This window comes from Rattus norvegicus, chromosome 15 (assembly GCF_036323735.1).
Source record: "Rattus norvegicus strain BN/NHsdMcwi chromosome 15, GRCr8, whole genome shotgun sequence".
NCBI classification, from domain to species: Eukaryota; Metazoa; Chordata; class Mammalia; order Rodentia; family Muridae; genus Rattus; species Rattus norvegicus.
Genome location: NC_086033.1, coordinates 78,761,302 through 78,780,359, shown reverse-complemented (window position 1 = coordinate 78,780,359; position 19,058 = coordinate 78,761,302). Strand labels below are relative to the sequence as shown.

General features: G+C 35.9%; 1 long non-coding RNA gene across 30 annotated transcripts in view; it reads right to left on the bottom strand.

Annotated features, from left to right (window-relative positions):
* LOC103693758 (uncharacterized) overlaps positions 1-19,058 on the bottom strand; it is a 67,190-nt gene that overhangs the window by 13,352 nt on the left and 34,780 nt on the right. For 8 of the 30 annotated variants that reach the window (XR_001841399.3, XR_001841404.3, XR_001841401.3 and 5 more), the window contains 3 exons: positions 18,008-18,089; positions 14,003-14,032; positions 8,642-8,710 (listed from right to left, as the gene is read on the bottom strand). This is a non-coding gene — a long non-coding RNA (uncharacterized LOC103693758). Of the gene's footprint in view, positions 1-8,641; positions 8,711-14,002; positions 14,033-18,007; positions 18,108-19,058 lie in introns of all 30 variants that reach the window. The other 22 variants (XR_005494179.2, XR_005494176.2, XR_005494180.2 and 19 more) reach the window with 7 other exon arrangements.

Genomic DNA, 19,058 nt, shown 5'->3' with positions numbered 1-19,058 from the left:
CATATGCATACATACACACACACACACACACACACACACACACACACACACATACAGAGAGAGAAAGAAGGAGGGGAAAAGGAAAGAGAGGGGATATATATATCCTCAGAATCATGACTCAACAAACCTATCATTGTCTCTGTCCTTAGTATTCTGTCAGTTAAACATATAATGGGTTAAAAAGTATTTGTATGATTTTAAGTTGATATATCTATACAACATGTGACAATTTTATAATTGGTTTGCTTTTGTTATCACTACTGTTTTAAGAGTCCATTTTGGATATTTGAATATTTTGGCTAACATTACAATCCTATAGCCAACATTATTTGTTTTTTACGAAACTTATTGTTTTATTCTTTACTTGCGTATTTTATTGAAGAGAACATAGTAGTCTCAATGAAGCTCTGCTTGCCAAATAATTATTTAATGTATAAATTCTTTATAATTAATAAATATTAAATTATAATTCTTTTTACAATTCTATTTTAGGCATTGTAGAATTCTATACCTTGTTACTCTGAGTAACATAAGATAGAGTTAAGCTTATGTAAAAAGTTAATCTTCAATGTAAATGTCTGGTTCTAACACACATTGCTGAAAATACTAATTTTCATTGCAGGGCAAGGTGCATCCTCTCCCAGTGATGTCAGACAAGGCAGTCCATTTATGAGTATGGGATCCACAAGCAGGCAAGGACAGGCTTCAACGTTTTGGAGGACTCACATGATGGCCAGTCTGCCCATCTGATACATACATGCAGGGGAGCTATCCCTAGTAAAAGATGACTTTTTGGTTGGGAGTTCTGTCTCTTGAGGCATCCAAGGGTTCAGGCTAGTTGACCCTTCTGGCCTTCCTGTGGAGACAATATCCTCTACTGGTCCCTAAGTTCTCCTCCCAACTGTTCCATAAAACTCCATGAAGTCCACCTAATCTTTGGTTCTGAGTCTCTGCATTTCTTCCCATAATTCTTCCATATTGGGTAAATGATCTTAGACTAGATTTTTATTAATGTCTGTTTACAGAGCAAATATATTTCCATGAACTTTTTATACAGAAAACATGGCAAGTCATCTGGTCTTAGATAACCAAATAATGTCTTCTTCCCTGTGGAATACTATTCCCCGACCCTCAATATCCCTTAGTTGCCCACAGTTCTTTGTTCTTTCTTTCTTAGTTCATAGTTTTTTGCCTGCGTGGGCCTCTCAGAGGACAGTTATACTAGGTTCCTTTCAGCAAGCATAACAGAGGATCAAAATTGAGAATCTTCTCTAAGGTAAGGGACAACAGAAAGTAAGTTCTGACACCAGAACAAATCATCAACCTACAGGTTGGGAAAAGATCTTTACAAACTAAATATCCAATGGAGGGCTAGTCCAATATATACAATGAATTTAAGAAGTTAAACTCCAGTGAATCAAATAACTGTATTTAAAAATGAGGTACAGAGCTAAACAAAGAATTCTCAACTGAGGAATAAAGAATGGCTGAGCAGCACACCTAAAGAAATGTTCGACATCCTTAGTCATCAGGGAAATGCAAATCAAAATGACCTAGAGATGCTACCTCACACAAGTCAGAATGACTAAGATCAAAAACTCACATGCTATCAGTTGCTGGTGAGGATGCAGAGAAAGAGTAACACTCTTCCATTGATGATGGGATTGCAAACTGCTACAACCACTCTGGAAATCACTCTGGTGGTTCGTCAGAAAATTGCCCATAGTACTACCTGAGGACCCAGATATATACCACTCCTGGGCATATACTCAAAAGATTTTCCAACATGTAACAAGGACACATACTCCACTATGTTCATAGAAGCCTTATTTATTATAATTTCCAGAATCTGGGAACAACCCAGATGTCCTTCAACAGAAGAATGGATACAGAAAACGTGGTACATTTACACAATGGAGTACTACTCAGCTATTAAAAACAATGACTTCATGAAATTACCAGACAACTGGATGGAACTAGAAAATATCATCCTGAATGAGGAAACCCAGTCACAAAAAAGCACACATGGTATTCACTCACTGATAAGTGTATATTGGCCCAAAAGCTCAGAATACCCACAATACAACTCACAGAGCTCATTAAACTCAAGAAAAAGGAATACCAAAATGTGGCTATTTCAATACTACTTAGGAGGGGGAACAAAAATAATCATGGGAAGTAGAGGGAAGTGGGACCTTGAACGGAAAGAGGAGGGGGAAGGAAGGGGGGCAGGATTAGATGTGGAAAGAGACTGGAGAGAAATACAGAGGGTTAGGAAATTGAATGGAGTTGTGTAGCTGTGGGGAACGGGGAAATGCAGAAAGCCACTAGAATGTCCCAGATCCTGGGAAGAAGATGTTCCCAAGATCCAATGGCGATGACACTAGCTAAAATATCTCCAAAGGGGGAGAGGGAACCTGTAGGGACTATATCTAGTGGTAAGGCATGACCACCGATTGAGGGATGGGGCCACCCACCCATCTCAAAAGTATTAACCAAGAATTTTTCCTGTCTAAAGGAAATGCAGGGGCACAGAGTGGAGCAGAGACTGAAGAAAAGGCTATTCAGTGACTTCCCAACCTAGGTATCCATACTTTCTGTAGACAAAAAGTCAAGCACTGAATGCTGAGGCCAAGAAGTGCTTGCTGACAGAAACCTGGTATAGCTGTCCCCTGAGAGGCTTTGCCAGAGCCAGTCCAATAGAGTTGTGGCATCAGACTCATCATAGGACCCCAGTGGAAGAGCTAGAAGTAGGACTGAAGGAGCTGAAGGACTTTGCAACCCCATAGAAAGAACAACAGTATCAACTAACCAGACAACCCAGAGCTTCCAGGGACTAAACTCCCCACTCAAGATACATATGGAGGAACCCATGGCTCCAGCTCTATATGTAACAGAGCATTGCCTTAAGTGGCATCAATGGGAGGGAAGGTCCTTGGTCCTGTGAAGGCATGATGCCCCAGCAATGGAGAATGCTAGGGAGGTGAGGTGTGAATTGATGTGTGCATCAGGGAACATCATTAGAGAAGCAGGGTTGGGGGAGATGGTAAAGAAGGTTGGCAGAGGGGAAACCTGGAAGGGGGATAATATTTGAAATTTAAGTAAATAAAATAACCAATAATGTAAATAAAAAGAAGTACCTGGGATTGGTTCTTTCCCAAGAGGTGATCTCAATTTGGGGCACTCATTAGCTGTTCATTCCTTCCCTCTCTCTTTTTTCACCCTGCACATGTTGTAGGTAGGACCCATTTTTTCCTGCCTAACTACAGAAAGTGGCCACTTACAGACCCATATCTCCCACTGCTAGGAGTCTCATCTAGGTTTCTCTTATAGACTTCCTGATGCCTACCCCTATTCTATGACTGTGGCATATTCTAGAAATTGCCCCCACCTTTGATTTCCCTTCTCTCCTCCCTCCTTTCTCTACATCTGTTCTTCCCCCCAACCCCATCACATTTTCCACCCAGTTCCTCCCTTCGTCAATCTCTGGTATCTATTTTAAATCCCATTCTGAGAAAAATTCAACTACCTTCCCTTGGGCTTTCTTGGTATTTCCCTTTTTATGTCAATTATAGCTATGTTATCCTGAACTTTATGGCTAATATCCACTTATATGTCCATACTATTCGAATCCTCTTGGGTCTGGGTTACCTCACTCAAGATGATATTCTAGTTCCATACATTTGGCTGCACAATTTATGATTCCCTTGGTTTAAATGGCTGAGTAATACTCCATTGTGTAATTGTACCACGTTTTCTTTACCTGTCCTTTGGTTGAGGAACATCTAGGTTGTTTCCAGTTTCTGGCTATTATGAATAAAACTACTGTGAACATAGTAGAGCAAGTGTCCTTGTGGGATAGTAGATCATCTTTTGTTATATGCATCAATTTGATATGGGGGTTGGAGGGTGTTTTATGGGTATATTGCTCTGTTTATCCCTCACTGGTAGTCCTGCCTGGCTACAAAAAGTGGCCCCTTCCAGATCCATGTCTCCCACTGCCAGCCTCAGCTATGCCACCCCATAGACCTCCTAGTATCAAGAAACATAACATTAGAAAACACTGTAATTTAAATGATAACATATTTTGGAATGACTAATGGATGATAGAAAAAATGAAACTGGAAAGAAAATGTTTTGGTCGTATTGATAAAGGACTGTAAATCCATTTAAAGAAGACGTGTGAATAGACTAGTAATTATGACAGTCTATAAGCAACAACTCATATGTTTGCTTTCCTTAAATTTTCAAAAGTTCATGAGAAAAAATAACATGGGATTGCAAGGGAGAAATGAGAAATATATGAAAGGGTTTAAAGAGATAATAGGAAAAGGTAAAATAATTACATTATAATCTAAATGTGTTATAAACAAATTGTTTAAACTCTATAAAGTAAAATGATGCCTTGTGCATATTTAAGTCTAATGTGAAGTAGATGATAATTTGTGATCTCCTACTTAGTATATGTTGAGGTAAAAAGAAAATATGGTCAGAATCGATTCCTGCACATACCCTGGCAGTGGTCACTAGGTCCAGCTACAACGGGCCATTTAAAGTAGTCCTAATTTAGCTTAGATTAGTATCTCTCCTGGTGGCTCTCTGCTAGCTGCTATTGCAGCTACTTGCTACAGATTCTGCCCGAGCAGAATACTCCGAGCAACTTGCCCCCTGGTAGTTAAAGTATAAACTCACAACAACTACTGAGTAAAATCAAGACTCAGCAAACTGTAACACAACAGCCAGATTTATATGTTGAATTCCCAATCCACAATACATCCACACAATAAACTTAGAACCAATTGATAAGGATATAAACTGCCCACATAGATAAGATTAAATTTGTCTATAGAAATCCATCTCAGCTACCTTGGCAATTCAAGACCACCAGGATCTGAGTTATCCTTCTCTGTCTATATCTTGATTTTTTTCTTATCCTTCTCTCCCATCTTACAAAAACTTTGATTCTGCCTTATTCTTTTACTGTCCAATCCTAGGATTGACCTAGCTTGTTTGCCTTTACCTGCATAACGACATCAAGGAGGAATTAGCTAGAATTGATTGTATTGGCATAATCTCATTTGGTAGAAACACTTATATTTTATTACTAAGCTAAAGCTATAATCTTTTACATTGTTACAGAATTTATTTGATGCAAGCTTAGATTTTTTTATATAAATTTCTTATCGATTTAAAATTAATATTGTTATTTTAATGTATAGGCATTGTACCTATACAACACATTTAAGTATACAAGGCTTATACCCAATTCTTTATTTCTATTAAAAAACTAATCTGAGATGATTAAACTTGTGAGTTAAGAGCCAGACAGCAAATTCATGGCTCTAAGTTTATTGGTAGAAGGCTTTCAAGATAATTTATTAAGATAATTACTTCTCCAGATTACTCGCATAGTTAGATGGTTTTTTAAAATGTCAGAAATCCACAAAAAATGACATTTAATATTATTTATCTTTTGCTGAGACATGTCTGCTCCTAACAGCTCCCCTTTGATGCATTCAAAAAAGAAATTGAACATCTCCACCTCCAGGTGGGGTGATGTGTTGTGATGAGACAGTCACTGGGCAAGAATTGCCTCAATTCATCTACAGACTAAATACTGTCCAGAAAAGGACATGTTACAGAATAGTCAACTGATAATTTCAGCCAAGCCAGAGTGATTAGACCTCTGAAATTCTGTGTTTCGAAAGTCTGTCAGATGATCCTAGGCCAAAAGGCTGAAGACCTGCTGCTCTCACATGTTGATTACAGGGGACTGTGCAAGTAGAAAATTGTCTCTATTACCCATATCAGTTCTAGAAGCCATGTTAGGCTTCCTATATTTAGAACTATATTGGTCCTTCCCAGATTTCTGACAGATTGAAGACTGATTATAGTCTCATAGCCTACTCAGGCTGTTTAACTTTGAGAATACATATTTAATTAGTAATCAGATAATACAAGCTAGCCAGGATATAACATAGATTTTAAGCCTTTCTTAAGCTAAAATAGATAACTCAGTGTTCTGTTTAACTGGTAAAATGTTGGACTGGGGTTAGGTATATTTTATACTTTTAAATTACAAAATGATAATAGTTATGCTCAGCTTATATTTGAGAGAAAAGTTTGTTTTTTAACTAGACAGAAAAGTGAAGTGTAGGTTGGTGTCATTATGCAGGTGAAGGCAAGTACCGGATAGAACGAGGCCTGTCACTGGACAGGAAGGAAGGATGGGTGGGAGAAGAGGAGAGAGAAGGTGTCTGAGTGAGGAAGAAGTAGATGGGAGAACATGGCTTCAGACACTAAGATTCTTCTCTGACCATAGTTAAGACTATTTTTAAGGCATGGGTTTGTATAGGACTTCGGAATATCTAGATAAGCAAATTAGATCTTATCAGTTGAATCAGAGGTTATTGTGTGGTGTGTTCTTTCATTGGGCAACTTAATTGAGTCCACAGTAAAAGAGCCATGAGATAGGCAGTCTCTCTATGAAACTGGCATGGTAACAACCTGCCCTGGGAACTAGATGGGTAGAGAGATTGCTTCAGGTATCAGAGAGTAGCCATCTGCAGTGTGAGGTGGGATGGAGCTTAGCAGGTGAGACACTTTCCTGACTACTGAATGATGAAGTTATCCCGCAACTGCCATGTGGCCCTACAGTGCCAGCACTAGTACTGGATAAAAGAAACCACCTTTTAAGTTTTTACCACAACAAGAGTAAGTATAATAAGTACCCTATTCTGAGTGGCAGAACTCTGTTATACAAATATAATCAAATTTAACTAGATTCTCCACATAACTCAGTATGTATATCTGACTGAAATTCAGAAATGAATTTTAAAAGTTCATTTATGGCAGAACCATGTTGTAACTGTCAATTATCAGATGAACTCTACAGTCAGAAAATGTTAATTTGCCTAGCAAGATCTGCAAGGATAATGTGAATGGTACATTTAGTAACTGAAAGGCATGCTTGGTAACACACACTTTTGGATCCTCCTCTTGGGAAACAGAAACAGGCAGATCTCTGTGAGACTGAAACCAGCCTGCCTTACATAGGAAGCAGCAGGCCAACTGTGGCAGTATAAGAAATCTTTGTCTCATATAAACAAAGCAAACACCCCCACCCAATAGTAATAAACAAACAATTTCCATCTTAAGTCTTATGTAAATGTACCCATGGGGAACACCTTTAGGACTAACTTGATATTTTAAAGTGAAATAGGAGAGAAGCAACAGTGTTAATTCAGTGTCAGTTAAGTGCCTTGGAACTTTCTTAATATACATGTCAAATGTTATTCAACTTCCCAGTTTCCCATCCATAAGCCCCTATCCCATCCTTGCTCTCCCTTCATCTATGAAGGTGTTCCCCCTCCTTGCCTTGACATTCCCCTACACTATGGCGGGGGCTGTCTATCCTTGGTAGGACCAAAGGCTTCTCCTCCCATTGATGCCCAACAAGGCCATCCTCTACCTTGGATCTTAAATAAATGCAAATCATTTTCTGAAACGAAAAAAAAACTAATAAACATTAAGATATAGGAAATAATATTTTTGTATACCTAAAAATGCTGAAAAACTCCCAGGAAATGGAGTTATTGTGGATGAATTGGGGGGGATGGGGATGGGTAGGATGGGTGGGCAAACACCTTCTCAGAGGCAAAGGGGAGGGGGAAGGTGAAGAACTCTTAGAGAAGGGACTGAGAAGGGAACAACATTTAGAATGCAAATAATAATTTAATAAAAACATTAATCTGATTTTATCATATTATTTCTAATACACTGTCATTGTAATTTTTCAGATCTGATGAGTAGAAGCAATCTCACAACACATAATTTTCCTACAACCTATATGAGGCACATCTTTCAAATAAATTAAGATGTTTACTATTAGGAAATATGACAGATGTAGAATGACAACATTCAACCAAAATTTAGTAGACATAGAAACCATGCAAAATCAGAAAAACTAGACAAAGTTATAATGGAATGTGTTGGTAATATATTTACTGCAATTTTTCAAGTGAAATATTTTCTCTAATATTTAATTAGTACACTAATGTAATATTAGTACATTATTCTGGATGTAAAAAACAAGCTGTGTTTTTCTTATATGTGGATACACTAGGTATTAATTTACATGTATGTATCTATGTATGTGTGTATGTATGTGAATGTATATGTGTGTGTGTTTGATTTTATATTTCTTTCTTTCACTGTGAGTATGGGTGTGCATGTGCAAGTGCACGCACGCACATGCGTACATGCAGGCCATGAAAAGAAATAGGAGACTGACAGAAAAATAACAGAGCTTAAGGAACTTAAAGGTATTGAGAAAAAAGAATGGAAACATGTGCTATAAAGCCAGAAAAAGGTTGCCTTAGGGGAGAAACATGATGTGAGTGATAAGAGCGTGCGAGATAGTGGAAGGAGGCAACACCAAAACACAGAAGCATAAATGACTGAAAAGGCCATAAAAGAACTCACTCAGATATTAATTTTAAAACAATTGACTCTACCATTATATTTAAAAAATATAGGAACGCTACCCTTATATGTTGCTTTAGAAGAAGAAAATTTCTCTAAGAGCTTATATGATAGCCATATATAGTTTATATGAAAATTTCTCTAAGAGTTTACCCACCTTAGAGTAGTCCATTCTGCTACAAAAGTTGGTTAGTTTTGCGAGGGAGATCCAGGGAGATCCAGGCTTCTTTTGAAAAGGTGAGGGAGAAAGAAGTATTTTATTCCACATAGATTTCCACAAAATCAATGAGTATGTTTCTAACCTAATGAAAGTGATTTATATGTAAAAGAAAACATGATACAATGATCAATGGTTTTTAGAAGTTTTACACTATTTTTCAGGCTAATCACTTTGATAGTGAAGGAAATCTGTGTTAATTTATAAACCAAAGGCTAGAAGTTTGTATCCAGTTAGTAAATGGAATAAATGTTAGGCTTTGTTATAGGATATATTTTCCTTTATAATTTTAGATTTGGATAGGTATTTTTAATTACAAGCAAAGCTTATGTGATATGTTGATAATATGATGATGTCAGCTGTTTCAATGAAATTTCATGTATCTTTTTAATTTTTATATCTATTGCTTTGTGCCCCTTTTGTTGAACTCTGATTTCCGTATATGTTTTCACTAAGCTAATTTTTCTAATAGAATATAAGTAATTTGACTTTTATGTTTACAACATTGGAAGAATCTATTGAAATATTTTAATTAAGATTTATGAAGTGCTTATCTAAGGACAAGAATTATAATAAACAGCCTTTCTCAAATAATCAGTCCACATTGTCTACAATTTTGTTCTAACTGCCATAAAAATTAAACAAATTGTTTTCAGAACAATATACTGTCTCATGTATACTTTTCTATATAGTTTCCATATAGTCTTAATATTTTGTGGAAGACAGGGTTATTCAACTAACATTCAAGTAAGTTTAAAGAATGAATTTAAAATCTTCCTATCAAAAGCTATGATATATTCAGTGACTGGGTAAAAATGATTCTCTCAATGTATTAATTTTACGTCTCTTCTCTTTGATTCAAGACTTAAATGTGTATACATTACATGCAGGACTGTCTCTCTGAATATCATCTATGCTAATATGTTAACTTCAACGGTCACTCTAATATTTTAATATATTTATTTTAGAACTATCTCATGATGAAAACCAGTTGCAATACTCATTTAGTAAACTTTTCTTTGCTAACACATGAAAAGATGATTGCATAAGTACAAAAATCATAATACCTATGTAGATGGAATTCAATGTTCAAATATTTGGGTAAGTACTTTAGGTAATATTCTATATAGTCAACTTCCAACATTGAATTTTTACGCCTTTTTCTTTCATAGATCTCAAGACTTTTATTTCGCAATTCAGTGAGGTTTCCACAGATAAAAGTGTGGTCACCTGATAAATTTTAGCTTGAATGGGTGTTTTATTTAGCCCCTTGAAGACTTAGTCCCTGTGCTTCAGTTATGAGTCTATGAAATATTGTAAGTCTTCTTCCCTTATTCTTCTTAAAATAGTAGTCCACATTCCAAAGAGAGGCCTCTAGGGTATGAACTTTGAGATTATATGGAAAAGATGTCCAAGGATTTTAATTTAGAGTTGTCTATTCAGTTATTCGTTTCTGAGCTGATGTTGTAAACCAATATCACATTGACTTCATTAATCAATAAAGAGAAATGGATTTATTACTCTCCTGAGGTCATCTTCCTGAATTAGATAGTGGGGGAAAAACAAATCCTGAATTTACCTAACACTAACTAAAGAGCAAGGGGAAAAAACATCTCATAGGCAGCGGTTAGAAGTAAGACTGGTGAAAAACTGACTGAGGTTGTCACTCTTCTCAGAGAATAGCAGCAGTTGGTGGGTGGATATGACCATCTTAAGCTCTTAAGAAATTGAAAAAATATATGCATTTATGCATGTATGTATATACGTATGTATGTATAGATGGATATATAAATAAAATGAAAATATTTAAATTCTGATATTAGAATTTTTCCTTAATATATTAAGGCATTGTAGAGTCATTTGAATGTTTCATTTTATGATTGACAGATGTAAGAAAGAAAATAGGAGGGAAATGCTCTGTAATAAGAATTGCGGTCAACCTATAAACAGAAGGAAGAAAAGGTGGCCCTTTTCATCACAATTGAAAAGATCAAAGGTATATACACTGTTTAGAAAAAATACGTCTGAGAACCATATAAATATATGAAAGAACAAATCCTGCATGATGGAGTCTAAAGAAACGTCAAGAAAAAAGCAATTTTATTTTTGACAACCACTGTGAGAATACTTTTTCATTTTCAAAAAAGAAAGAACACCTAAGACCTATTTCTGAAACGCAAAAGGAAATGCTGAAGCTTCTAAAGAAACACTGAGAAAAATCACCATCCAGTTTACCATTGGAACCCTAGAAGCATAGCAGTAGATAAAAACGTAAGTAGGTAAATGAGAGTCCATGCCAATTTTCCCAGAATAAAGATATTACAGGTATGACAGTGAGAAGTAGACTCTCTCCTCTTCAGTCAGTAAAATTAAGCTGGAAGTTGTTTCTTTTTATCCCCCTTCTGATCCTATTTCTTGATGGAAACATTCTACTAATAGATTTTTTAGTTCATATATTTTGAGTCCTAACTACTGCCACAAAGAAATTACTTCTTATAGATTATAAATACAATCGTGTTGCCTGTTTTTATATTCCTTCTTCGAAATAATTGTGTTTTTCCCCTCCATGGTCTGTCACTGACAACTGTAGAAAACTATCTGAAAACAGGAGAAATTTAAGTAAGAATCATTTGTGAAGGTCTTCAATATTCCAAGATCCTAGGTCAGCTCTGGTCATGAATGTGTTTATGCATGTGAATGCTTACAATGGTGAATTCTCTGTACACTCTTTTTTATACTTTGGAGTCAGGTTATAAAATGTATTGTTTGTCACTAGGCATGATGATCCATGCCTTTAAACCTTATGCCAGGGAAGCAGAGGTAAGTGAATGTTTAGTGAGTTCAAGGCCAGCAGGGTCTAAGTAAGGAGCACCAAGCCACTCAAGGATATATAGCAAGACTGTCTCAAAAGAAAAATTGGTGTCCATTGGTGCTTTGTGTTAGTTTTTCAAAAACGTGATTCTTTGTCACTACTAAAATATGGATTTTACCCAGTTTCTTGAATAGCAGTTCCCACATGTCAGTTTGTTCATGTTTACTAGCAGTCATCCCTAGTAGACTTTCCAGAGCTAACACCGCCATCACGGAGCACCAAGAGTTTTGCCAATTCAAACTTGAATTTCTTCATCATTTAACTTTTATAAGAAGTCATCACAAAGCATGCAAATGTACTGTCACACCTTCTCTGTGTCTTTCGCACTTCCTTCAAGTTATTGATCTCTACTGCATGGGTTGTGGGTTGTGATTTCTACAGCTATGTTCTGGATCTGGCAGGGCTGCTGATCTTGCACATATGATGTCTTTCTTATCTATTTTAATTACATCACCACAAAATAGGAAGACCCAAACCATCCAATGGAAGTTCATCAGGAGGTCTCACCCTTGGCAATCTTGAGTGACTTTTCTTTTTCTTTTCTTTTTTTTTAATAGGTCAAAAATTTAATGTGGCGAAGAATGTGTATAAATCCAAGGAACAGTCAGTCCCACACAGGATGAGCCACAGAACATCCTCATCTGGAGAAACAGTCACGTGTTTAGTTTTTCTTGACCCAAGAAGGTGGATTTTAAGCACACAAAGAGAAGCTTCTTTGTAAAAAAGACAATTTGTTCTTTGAGATGTTCATTGAGTGACTTTTCTAAATGAATCTTTATCATTCTGCAGACCAGCAAGGTTCACTTCAATCACTTGACCCTTAAACCCATGCAATTTCAAGACTAGTATTTTCCCAACATTTCTAATACTGAACATAGCTGTAATTTTCACATAATGCCAATTCTTCTTAAACAATGGCTCCACCACTTTCTTTTGGGCTCCTTTATTTTCTGCCTTTGCTCAGCTACTTGCTCTTGCCCACCACCATGGGGCTGTTCAGAAAATGAAAAGGCCTGTATTTTGGTATTTTAATTTTATGAAACAAGCAATAATTTATTTTTAATCTTCATTTCTCTGTCTTCTTGATGTTCTTTAGTGATTTTAATCATTAGTACATTGTGCTCACTTTACTTTTGAGAGTCTCTTAAAAAGGTCTGAAAATTTTCAAGAATAAAATGAATACACTCATTTCTACCCACAAAACATACACGTCACACAGATTTTCTTTATGTGTAACCAGCTTGAGATTCGCTACACTCAAAGCTATGAACAAAATGGCTCAGTAGTTAAAGGTTCTTGACCCCAATCCTGACAAACTAGCTTGATTTTAGAACTCATTTGGTGGAAGTGGAAATCTGACTCCCACCAGTTGTTCTCTGAAATGCATTGTGTCACATGCATGTTCACATGCCAAATAAATAAGTTTGTTTTATATTATTTTCAACAATCAAAAAAGTAGGATTTTATAAAGGCTTGCAGGTTTATCAAGGAAAGGTAGTACCACTCCAGTGACTATTGATGATAACTTCAACAAGTATTTTATTTTTGCCGTTCAATTAAATAATATGCAAAGGGTGATGTTTTAGTGCAAGAGAATTAGATCTATCTTTATTTTGCACAGTAAACAAGGCAGGTTGCTAATACAAAAGAAACATAATTTTTTTAGAAACATCACTGGCATATTTGTTTTAATAAAAAGAGTTTTAAAAAACTCTAGATTAGAGTAAGACTATATTATACAGAAGAATTCTATATATAGATTGATTTTAAGTGTTTTATTTTGCTTTAGTATTCTTTCTTAAAATTAAAAAAAAATCTGGAGGAATGTACAATTTTCAATCCAGTTTGAAAGGATCTCTGATCATCTACTCCAGACAATGTATCAGCACATACTCTGAATTAAAAAAAAAAGATATGAAAATCATCCCAAATAGATGCCTTAAGATAGGTAATCTCATACCCTCAACCACTGATTTCTCTGAGGAAATTTTTAAGGAGCTCTCAGAGAAGCTTAGATCAATCTGATGCACTGGAAAACATTCCTATCCCAGACGGATCAATGAAAGCCATAACAACATCAGGGGCATCACCACACCATGACCTTGGAAGAACAGGTAGGTCTACCCTCTCCCTCCCTCCCTCCCTCCCTCCTTCCCTCCCTCCTTCCCTCCCTCCCTCCTTCCCTCCCTCCTTCCCTCCCTCCTTCCCTCCCTCTCTGATTTACATTTCAAATGTTATTCCCTTTCCTGGTTTTCTGGCCATAAGCCCCCTAGACTGTCCCCTTCCCTGTCTTCTATAAAGGTGTTCCCCCTCCCCAACCACCCCTACTTCCCGTCCCCTCCCCCGACTTTCCCCTACACTGGAGGGTCCAGTCTTAGCAGGACAGAGAGCCTATATATGTCTGGTTCTCTCCAGATATGGGTACTCACTCAAAGCTTTCCAGATTGCTGAAATACAGACTAAATGAACAAAGAAAGAAACAAAGAAGTTCTAATTACTCCTATAGCAGCAGGAAGTGCACAAAAATCAGGTAATTACATTCATTATTCTCTGCCCATTTAAATTTATTAGAAGACTTAGAATAAGGAGATATTACACCCAGTTCTCTTAGCCTGGAAAGCTGAAATCTAAAGCAGGATGTACTAAAGGTTTCAAAAGAGAGGGATGGTGATTTGCCTGGAAAAACTGTACACAATGCATTTCCTCTCAGTACTTCATGTTGCTGTCTCCGGTATCTACCACTAAATATACTTCTTATAATAATGTGGACACATAACATCTATTGATTGGCTAAGGAATAAGTACAATCTCATGAGGAAACATGAAAACAAGAGAAGTAAAAACATATTGACTACAGAAATCAACTTTGGTGTGATTGATGTACAGTTAAGTAAATCACCAATACTTTTATTGTATTTAGAATGGTTAAGATAGAAATCATCAAAACTTTTACAAGACATATCACTTATTTTTCTCAAATTTCTTATCAAAAGTCATTAAACATCTATAATAAGATAATTAGACTTAATTGATTTCATTTACATATGGTCAAACCATGTCCAAATTTGGCATGAAATATTTGTTTTTGCTAATTGCTTTTACTAAAAGATTCCAATAACGTCTGTCCATACAATCAAATGGTGATTGTAGTTGTTAATTGTTGCCTTTTCGTAGAATTTATATTCCGAAATTTCATCACTCACTTAGGATATCTTATTTATATCTGCAAACATCCCATGAATGTTATAATGTAGGTTGTTTATGGCTGTGACCTTAGTCATACTAGGACTTTTTTTTATAACATTAAGCATAGAACAGAGAGATCTTTAATCAGTTATCTTGGACTCTTTAATCGTTCTAACTTCAGAAGATTGAACCATTTTTAGATAACTGCTTTCAAAGAATGGCTTGTAGCTTTAAATTGCTTTGCTTTGTGGTTTTATATTTTTCTGAATTCTTCCATAGACCTACAAGATACTAAATAATGGCACTGAAGCCATATTTCTTCAAGGAATAACCGTCCAAAATATACATTGCAGTCGAGTTATATTATTTCCAGATCTCCCACATGGGCTAGTGGTTAGTTACTTGAACTGTAAGTCAGTTCTTATTTCTTCCCCAGGTACTTTCTCATAGACATTATTTTGTAGAGTGGCTGGGTCCTGGTTACTGCAGACAATTCCCTGGAACTGCAGAGGTAAATGAGCAGCCACATATTCCAATATGAAAATCCCTTGTATTTAACTGGGTAATAAATTGATTCAAGAATTCCAGAATGACATACCTACTGCTCCAAGCTCTGGCTTTCAGTAGCTTTAGAGACTGATGATTTAAAAAAAACATATTTGGGCACATTTCTAGAATAGTGCCATATTCGTGGTATCTTAGAAGGATGCTGGGCTACAATTACACGATACTGAAACTACTCAAATTTTGATTCTTGTAGTAGATTTTTATGAACCACAAATTCTTTCATAGTTACAAGATCATTTTACAAGTCCTCTTTATATATATATATATAAATTATATATATATATAAATTTTTAAGGTTCTAAGGTATACTTGATGTATTTATATGCATTTAATCTTACTTGTATGGGTATATTAATGTTAAAAATAAGTAATTGTAAAGTTTGGAAGTTATTATGCAAGTTTGGAGAATATATATATATATATCATAAAACATTAAAAAAGAAACTTTGTTTATGAACTTAGTTATATTTATATTTGTGTACAAGGAACCACTTTTTTCAAAGACCTCCTGACTAACTCTCATTACCACTAAATGGATGATATATATTGTAAAATGTTCCCTCTAGATTATCTTGTTTCATTTAAAGTCCAAGATTGTATTTACTAAATTACATAGAGAATTCATATGTCTCCAGAATGTATAGAGTCATCAACGAAATTTGTATTGACATTAATTTAACTGACTCAGCAAATAACTTAGAAGAGATTTGGAGAAACTTGTTGTCCTTTGCATAGCTTATTTACCTGTCTGTGACTTTCATGGTTGTTGTGTGGGCATCTAAAGAGGCTTACCACACAGCTCTGAAGTGCTTTGTTATTAGGCTCAACAATTTTTAAGCTCTTTTATATAGAAAGCAAGTCACAAAGCTTTACAAGGTGCAAATCCCTGATGCACAAGTTGCACTCGTTTTACATTTGGTACATTGATGACATCACTGGAACTAATAGAAGAGTCTAATGCAGAAGCCTCAAATATGTACCTGTCACTTTATACATAAGATAGGAATGCTCACTTCCTCAAGACTCTGGCTGTTTGAGTTGCATAAAGATCACTATGTCATAGGCATTTAAAATCCTCTGCTCTTAAAATGAATCGTGCCATTGTTCAAATTTTCATTGTGTTTTCCTGCTCTCCAAATTTCTATCAGCTCAATATTCTTAAGAATTTATCTTTAGGGGATTTAAGTGTGAACAGTGTTTGAAGGGCAAATATCTGGGCAAGGATATTATTCCATGTTTAAAATAATGTCTTATCACACTTTGCAAAGATAATGGAGAGGTATTATGATTCCTGGACTCTCAACCCTCCTCAAAAAAAGAATAAATTAGAAGTTCCTTAAAAGACTTTAACAATTGGTCATATTAAATTTCTATTAATGTTAGAGTGACGGGGAGCATTCACATTATGATATAAAGTATTACCCACTGTGAAAAGTATATTTCTCCTGAAATATTTAAGGTTCTAAGGTACACTTGATGTATTTATATGCATTTAATCTTACTTGTATGGGTATAGAAATGTTAAAAATAAGTAACCATAAAGTTAGGAAGTTATTATGAAAGTTTGAAGATGTGTATATACGTGTGTGTGTGTGTGTGTGTGTGTGTGTGTGTGTGTGTGTGTGTGTGTATCTCACAAGGACACAGAGAATATAGGCAACAATGTCCAGAAAGAGAGAATGAGAGGTCAAAGGAGCAGGAGAACAAATGAGGGGAGGGTTAAAGAGAACAGAGAGACAGACTGAGAGAGATGGGGAGATGAGGCTGAGAAAGAGATCGTCTTCATTGTTAAGGTTATTCACTGGTTTCCAGCATCTCAATAATTTGCAACTGAACGCAGGGCAGCAATTACTGCTGCATAGCACAAATTTAAAGCTAAACCTTACAAATAATCATCCTCAGTTGACACACGTTTGAAAATATTTGGTAAGGTTTCCGATTCAGAGCCAGTGCTGTATGAGATTAGGAGGTCCTCTGTAAGAAATCACACTATCCTTCTGCCTCCTGATGAAGGATCTGGTATCAACACACTCCCAACTGGACAAGTATTGTAGAGATATAATTCTGTACTCTTACAATTTGAGATTTTTTTGATTTGTTTTGTTTTGTTTTGTTGCGATTTATAGTATTCACTTATATTTGCCCATTTTTCTTTTTTTTTTAAATTACTTTTATTTTTTTACAATCCAGTGATAATCCACTTCCTGGTCCACCCTCATCTCATTCCTCCACCCCCTGTCTCCAAGAGGATGTCACCAACACCCTACTGACACCCTGCCAGGCCTCCCCACTCTCTGGGGTCTCAAGTCTCTCTGAAGGGTTAGGCACGTTTCCTCCCAGTAAGCCAAGGCTAGGCAGTCCTCTGCTGTATACGTGTCAGGGGCCTTGGACCAGCTTTTGTGTGTGCCTGGTTGATGGTTCAGTGTCTGAGAGATCTCAGGTGCCTGGCTTAGTTGAGACTGCTGCTTTTCCTATGGGTCACCCTCTTCCTCAGCTTCTTCCAGCTCTTTCCTAATTCAACCAGTATTGTTACAATTTTTTAAAATGAAGTTTTATTTTTTACTTGTGATAGGAAACCTATACATATACGAACCCAGACTGTGATATCATACACCAAGAAATATGCCTGGCATTATGATTATGGACAAGATATTGGAAACTCACTCATGTCTCTGACTTACCTGGCACTCTTAAGTAGAATCAAGCGACAGCCTCTTCAACACGAGAAGCATTGTGCTGTGCTTTGGGAACTTGGCTTTCTTACTACCATGGATACAAAAGCTGTTAATTCAAAAATCCTTTGAAGCCTAAATCATCTAGAATATCTTCCACATACATTCATTGGATTCTAAGCAAGTTTATAGTAAGATTTAAAACACTTTAAAACACTATGTGATGATGGATAGGAAAATACTGAAGAGAAAGACTATCAAATAACATCCCTGATCTAAATCCATTTGAAAGTCAAGGACATTATGAAAAAGAAGTAAATGTAGAAGATCCAGGAGGTGGCACTCTTGTACTATGATTCCGTTGTGAAAACTTCTTAGCATTTTATATATTAAATTTTGCTCTCCTTTTCTCTACACACATATACACACATACACACACACACACAGACACACAGTACACAATGCAAATACACAGACACACACTCTGACAAGCACACAAGAATGTTGTCTAACATATGCACATATAATTAAGTGTACTGTGCACATAGCAACATTATATTCTGCAAAATAAATCAATTAACATAATACCTTGGGAGGTATATGGAATTATTTCATTCTGTATGTATTTGAGACATTTTCTTCAGAAAACACATGGTAGATTTCTTGGGAAATTAGTGCGTAAAAATGATGTTTCATCAATGAGTCAATACAGATTTTAAGCAAAATAATTTTCCTACAGTGAATTGACATTCAAATAAAAAGAAAATGCCATTCCTATGCACCTGTCACTTGATGTCTTTGATTATCTTGGTGATAGAGATTGAAAATCGCAGCATAGAATGTAAGAATATAGAAAGGCCACTGTAATGTTCAAATTCACTGTTTTTTTAAAATAGGCAACAGCATATGCTATATAATGTAATTTTATAACAAATTAAAACACTATGATTATGCTCATTTTATCAGACTTTAATATCCAGATAACTGAATCTTAGTTAAACAAGTTTTGTTAAGAAATGGTATTCCTGCATTACAAAAGCACAGGAATGGGGAACAATCC